Source organism: Cebus imitator, unplaced genomic scaffold (genome assembly GCF_001604975.1).
Source record: "Cebus imitator isolate Cc_AM_T3 unplaced genomic scaffold, Cebus_imitator-1.0 Scaffold113, whole genome shotgun sequence".
NCBI lineage: Eukaryota > Metazoa > Chordata > Mammalia > Primates > Cebidae > Cebus > Cebus imitator.
Window position 1 is genome coordinate 5,584,634 of NW_016107428.1, and position 6,983 is coordinate 5,591,616.

Consider the following 6,983-nt stretch of genomic DNA (forward strand, 5'->3'; position numbering starts at 1 on the left):
AATATTATGCAAACATAAAAAGGAATTAAGCATTGATACATACTACAATGAGGAAGAACCTCAAAAATATTATGCTAAGTGACATAAGCCAGACACAAAAGGTCATATGTTACACGATCCCATTTATATGAAATATTCAGAATAGGTAAATCAATAAAGACAGAAAGCAGTCTAGTGGTTGCCAGGGATTGGGTTCCACAGGTTTTGTACATCTGTGCATTTTCTATGAGAACTTTAAAACTTTGTATTATCATTTTTTGTTAAGCTTAAAAAGTAATAAAAATATAAACACGTTCTGGGATATCTCAACTAGCAGCTTTAAGCATGGAATTTCAGTGCCTGGGTTTGCATTTTTTAACTAAGATTTCATTGGTATCAGGTAGTAAAAAATTTTATTGTCGAGGATTATGAAAGAAGATTTGTTAAAGATGCATTGTACATTAGCTTATGGCCAAGTGAGATCAAGGCATATTCCTGAAATAAAAGTTTTCACAGTAGTTCAAAGAGAGAAGAGTAGGGACCAAATCCATTCAACACTGAAGCCTCAGCACCTAATGCACATGGCTAATATAATAGCATAGAGTTCCTACAAAATTACATCATCAGCCCATCAAGTTAACGTAGTTTATTTGGATCTTATTGGCATTGAAGTTTTGTTGGCAATTAATTTGCAAATTGATTTTGTAACTTGTAAGAATAACAAGCATAAAAAGTTGACATTAGTTTTGCATACATATTTTTTATATTATTTTTTATTGCATTTTAGGTTTTGGGGTATATGTGAAGAGCATGCAAGATTGTTGCATAGGTACACACATGGCAGTGTGATTTGCTGCCTTCCACCCCTTCACCTATATCTGGCATTTCTCCCCATGCTATCTCGCCCCTCCTCCCCATCCCCCATCCCTCCCCCATTTCCCCCCAACAGACCCAAGCGTGTAGTGCTCCCCTCCCTGTGTCCATGTGTTCTCATCATTCGACACCCACCTATGAGAGAGAACATGCAGCGTTTGATATTCTGCTCTTGTGTCAGTTTGCTGAGAATGATTGTTTCCAGGTTCATCCATGTCCCTACAAAGGACCCAAACTCATTGTTTTTGATGGCTGCATAATATTCCATGTTGTATATGTACCACATTTTCCCAGTCCAGTCTATCATCGATGGGCATTTGGGTTGGTTCCAGGTCTTTGCTATTGTAAACTGTGCTGCAATGAACATTCGTGTGCACGTGTCCTTATAGTAGAACGATTTGTAAACCTTTGGATATATACCCAGTAATGGGATTACTGGGTCAAATGGAATTTCTATTTCTAGGTCCTTAAGAAATAGCCACACTGTATTCCACAATGGTTGAACTAATTTACACTCCCACCAACAGTGTAAAAGTGTTCCTATTTCTCCACATCCTCTCCAGCATCTGTTGTCTCCAGATTTTTTAATGATCGCCGTTCTAACTGGCATGAGATGGTATCTCAATGTAGTTTTGATTTGCATTCCTCTAATGACCAGTGATGATGAGCATTTTTCATATGTTTGTTGGCCTCATGTATATTTTATTTTGTAAAGTGTCTGTTCATATCCTTCGCCCACTTTTGGATGGGCTTGTTTGTTTTTTCTTGTAGATATGTTTTAGTTCTTTTTAAATTCTAGATATCAGCCCTTTGTCAGGTGGGTAGACTGCAAAAATTTTTTCCCATTCTGTTGGTTGCCGATTCACTCTAAAGACTGTTTCTTTTGCTGTGCAGAAGCTGTGGAGTTTGATTAGGTCCCATTTGTCTATTTTGGCTTTTGTTGCCAATTGCAAACACATATTTTAAGTTAACATTTTTATAATAAAAATAACTTAAGTTGGCCTGGTTAGGGGTGTCCGTGAGAACGGTTTTCTACATCATCCATTTTAGTAATGAGAAGAAAAAATTTAAAGAAATTTTGATTAGGAAATGATTTTTGTTTTATGGATTACATAAGAAAAACAAATAAGTAGATGATACACACTGAACATTTACAAAGGTATGTCACAGGAAAGAGGCTGCATGCTATTTTAAAGGAATTCTGCAAAGTTGCTTTATTATGTCAAAAATTGTTCTATCATTTGTACATGTCTACTAACAGGGTGGGGTGCAGGGAGTAAATTTTCTGAAAAGCAAAGACTATAAATTAGACAGTTTAGAATAACTACATTTAGCATTTGCAATGATTTTGGTGAAATTCATCTACTTGTGCAGTTTAATTTTAATAAGAAAATATATTGGCTTCCAACCATCCTAAATTGATTTCAATTATCTTATTCTTTTTTATCTTATTTGCAAAATGTATTCAAGAAAATGTAATATTAAGTCAGTTCACAAAGACACTAGCTTTTTAAAGCCACAAATATTAATGTGATGCTTATTTTTGGCATATCCTGTAGAAAACATACAGTAGAAATATTATCATGACAGCTTACATTCTTGCAAAATATTTGTTGGCACTGTTCTTCGGGCTTAGGTAATAAATTTCTTCTGCCATTATATTTTATAGACTAGCATCATATCTGATTATCTGATTTGCATATTGCACAGCTAATGATCATTGCTGGGATATTTCTAATTTATTATTTCATTATTGTATATACATAACACCTTTTCCTATTAGCTATTCCTCAACTCATATGTATAAGATGAGACAATAGTATTATTTAGGTGGGTCTTCTTACACATTACATACGCAAATATACTAAGTGAAATTGTTTTTGCTTGCAAATGTAGTGCTATTTTCTCATTTTTAAACTTTTTTGTTTTTCAGAAATGAGGGCAATAACAGGTTGCTGCATTAAAAGTATTTCATTAGATTCTAATTGTGATTAAGGAGTATATTTGCAGCTCACCTTATGGGCATAGATTAAAGATGTGAAGTAGCCCACAAGGGACCTCATTAGCATGGTGATTACAAGTTAATCAGTAATACAAAGATCACAGAAATAATGAAACAGAAAAACAAATTTTTTGGTGCATTCATTATTAGATTTTCTTGGCTTTCAACGGTTTAAAAACTATCAGGCTAATGTTTGGTGCTTTCATCTTTCTAGCTTATGCTATCCTGAGGGAATAGTTTTGTGCTGTCGTGTAAAACCACTGAGGGAGAAGTGTCATTGGGTCATTTATTTTATTTTATTTTATTTCATTTTCAAGACAATAAGCATTTAGTAAATGAGTACTAGCAGCAAGTCACGCTGCTAGGTTCTGTGATGAATACAAATGCAAGCAAGAATGAAACTTGAACATAACACAAACACAGCAAAGCAAGTGTAAGTTATCGGTAACAAGAGAAAATTTTGATGGAGATAGCAGAGAAGGATATGAAAATATTAGGATTCAGTCTAAATCTTGAAACACAGGATTCTAAGAGGCAGACATCACAAATTGGCATTCAAGGAAGAAGAAATAGGATAAGCAAAAACAAGGGTAAAAATTGTTCATTTATGTTTGAACAAAACATAAAGTAGATTAAAATCTTTTAGAGAGCAAAGTACAAATAGAACAATAAGAGGAGGTAGAATTGTTAAAGAAAAATTGGACCCAGATGGAAGAAGGTATGACTAAATACAGTATTAAGGAGTTTGAGTTTGTATCTCTATGCAATGGCGGTCTATATTAGTCCATTTTCACACTGCTATGAAGAAATACATGAGACTGGGTAATTTATAAAGGAAAGAAGTGTAATTGACTCTTAGTTCCATGTGGTTAGGGAGGTTTCAGGAAATTCACAATCATGGTGGGAGGCAAAGGGGAAACCAGCACCTTCTTCACAAGACACAGGAGAGAGATGAGCAATCAAACAAGGTAGTGCCATGCTTTTAAAACCATCAGATCAGTTAGTGAGAATTTTCTCTCTATCACAAGAACAGCATGGTGGAAACAACCCCCATGATCCAATTACCTACCCCCTTCCACACGTGGGGATGACAATTTGAGATGAGATTTGGGTGGGAACACAGAGCCAAACTATATCAGGGTCCAAAGGAAGGGAAAAATATACTTATTTTTGAAAATTTGAAAAATAGAAGGAATTAAAAGTGTAACTCAACTGTGTACCACCTAAAGTCAGTTGATTTTTTTGTTCTTGGAAATGATAAATGGGCAGAGATATAAATGAATCACACTAGGGTTTTGGAAATATGCTGTAAGTAGCCACTGTGAAGAATATAAGCATGCGGCATCCATCTTTCTTCTCTTTCTTTTCTTTGAATGAAAAGCAGGCCAATGAATTTTTCATCATTTGCACAGTACCTTTTCTGTATTTCCCAAGGTACTTTTGCATCACTTTTTGCTTTGTCTTATTTCCATAAAACATGTAGCAGAGGTATTATTAGCATCATGTCTTAGTGAACATATTAAGTGACTTGTCCAAGGTCAAACAACCAGCTTAAGATAGAGTCAAAAGTAAAATTCAGATTTCACATAAGATGTTTCAGTATTCTTGCCACTGTATTTGTTCAAAGCACTGGAATCAAGGCATGGAATACCAGTGTTCTACATAGTATTCCTTCACACATTCACCCACTCTTCCAGAAAATTTATTGGTGCTACGTGCGAAGGTACCACAAGGATAAGAGGTAAATAAGACAAAATCGTGAATTCCAGGTTCTTAGCATTTCATGAAACATTAATAGTAAAAATAAGATGGAACATTCAGCAGAAACTTCTATTATGCATGATACTAGGCTTCATTTCATAAAAAACTTTCTTTCTTCTGGAGAAAATTCAATCAGAATTCCTCTTTGTATTGCTTGTCTATTTTAAAGAGGAGAAACAACTTCTCTAATAGGTAAGTTTTGAAAAGGTAAGACTGATTCCATCCAGGCTTGTTTAGCAGCTATCTGCCAGGCAGATGGCTGCACTCTGGACTGTCCTGTGCTATGCAGTGCCCCTGCAGAGGAAGCCCATGGTAACTCAGTTGTGCTAGTGACTGGGTTTAGTAAGACCGATTGAGGGATAAAGTACCTGTAAACACTCTTAGTTGTAAATCTAAAGTCATGTCCTCCAATTACCTTTCTAATAGTGCAGCTGATATCTTCACTTCTTTATGTCTCATTATGCCTATCTCAATTAGATCTACACTCAGAATGGGAAGGTAACTATTATTTAATGGCCATCTAAATATGTGTGCCTATTATCACCTTATCAACAACCATAGAGGAATTGATTATAATGTATTACTTTTTTCCCTATGATGAAATTGAGGCTTAAAAGATTAAGTAACTTATCCACATTCACACAGCTAATTAGTGACAGAGCACCGCCATGAGCTAATTCTCTGTAATTGGCCACACCCAATCATAATGCAAGGTGAACAGCAGCAAATTCCTTAAGAGACTCATATCATGTTATTACATATTCAGTTCCATAAACAAAACAAAACTCATAGTTGGTCTTTTAATAGTGGATTGTCTCAAAGAAGGGGCAGAAATCCTTTAGAGAACCATGTTATTCATTAATATGATCCAGTAGAGTAATCTTTTAAACATGAGAAAAAAATCATTGATGAGCCAGATGCCATAATTCACCCAATTCTGTTCTGTATGACCTCACTCTCAGCTCCTATTCTAGTTTCTACTAAGTAGCACTAAATATAAATTCTAGTTAGGGCAATAAAATAACATAATTTCCCATGATCTGTCACCAATACCTAAATTGCTTTTCAATAAGAAGAACCTGGTTTCTAGTTTCTCAACCAAACCAAAGACTCAGTCCAATTAGATTCAGGGATTATGATTTTACCTGGAGTCTGATTATACTTGGAGACTCTGTCTCTGAAAATCAGTTAAGTACAAGACCACCATCAAAAGAGGTATGCTGTAGATTCATTATATATTATTGTAGAGGAGATACACTATATGTTAATCACAGTATAGCTATACTAAATATGTAAAAGACAAGCTAGAGATCCTACTCTGCATGTTAGCTTCTGTGTCAGGGAGTCCTCAAGACCACCCACAGTTTTGATGATTTGACTCAGGACTCAGCATATAGTTGAACTCAAGATTATAATTTTTTTTATAGCAAAAGGATACAAAGCAATATCAGCAAGAGTCCTCTCCTAATGTAATAACACAGGATGCTCTTAAGTTCCCAGAAATAAGTGATGATATGTGTGAAATGTTTTCAACTAGGGAGGCTCATTAGGAACTCAATGCTGTGGGTGTTTACTTGGGGTTGGTCATATAGGCAGTCTCTGCCTGGCATATACCAAACTTCCAAACACTTAAAAAGAAAGCAGTTATTCAGCATGAACCATTTGTTGAAGTTTAGGCAGTACCCAATGCATGGTTTAGGCAGAACAGTTTAGGCAGAGCGAATCACCCTTATCAGACAATGTTAGGAAATCTAAGTTCCCGAACATCAACCAATGGCTGAGCTTCTCTTTCCAAGAACATGCAGTCTCAGGCCTGCTATGTTAAAGATTTTCTATACAGCTTCCAATGGGGGAAAAAAAGCATTAAAATAGAGCTCAGTGGGCACTTTGTTTAGGAATCACAGACAGAGTAGTATTTGGTCTTTTAAATTTCTAAAAAAAAAAAAAGAAAGAAATCTCAGAAAGTTTCACTTTCTTTAGATTCTATTCACACCGAAAGTTATTGTGTCACTGAAGAATTACACAAATTATTTCTTTTATTGTTAGGAGTTCAAAATTGTTCTCTTGACTGGGCTAGTCCTAAAAAATAAGATGATACCAAAAGCCTATTTCCTATTTTTTATACCAAACTACCCCTTCTTCAGCAAAGCTGTTTTAAACATCCTGTTTGGTTTCCAGTTATAAGAAGTATTTAACTAAATGGAAAAGGGGCTAAAAAAAATCAACCGCTTTTCCATCATGCTACGATTACCATTTTAACTCTTTGATGTATATACTTCAGAGCATTTTGTAAGCGTATATATGCTTATTTTCTTCTTCTTCTTCCTCTTTTTCTATCATTTCATCTACTTGTATTACCTTTCGTGCT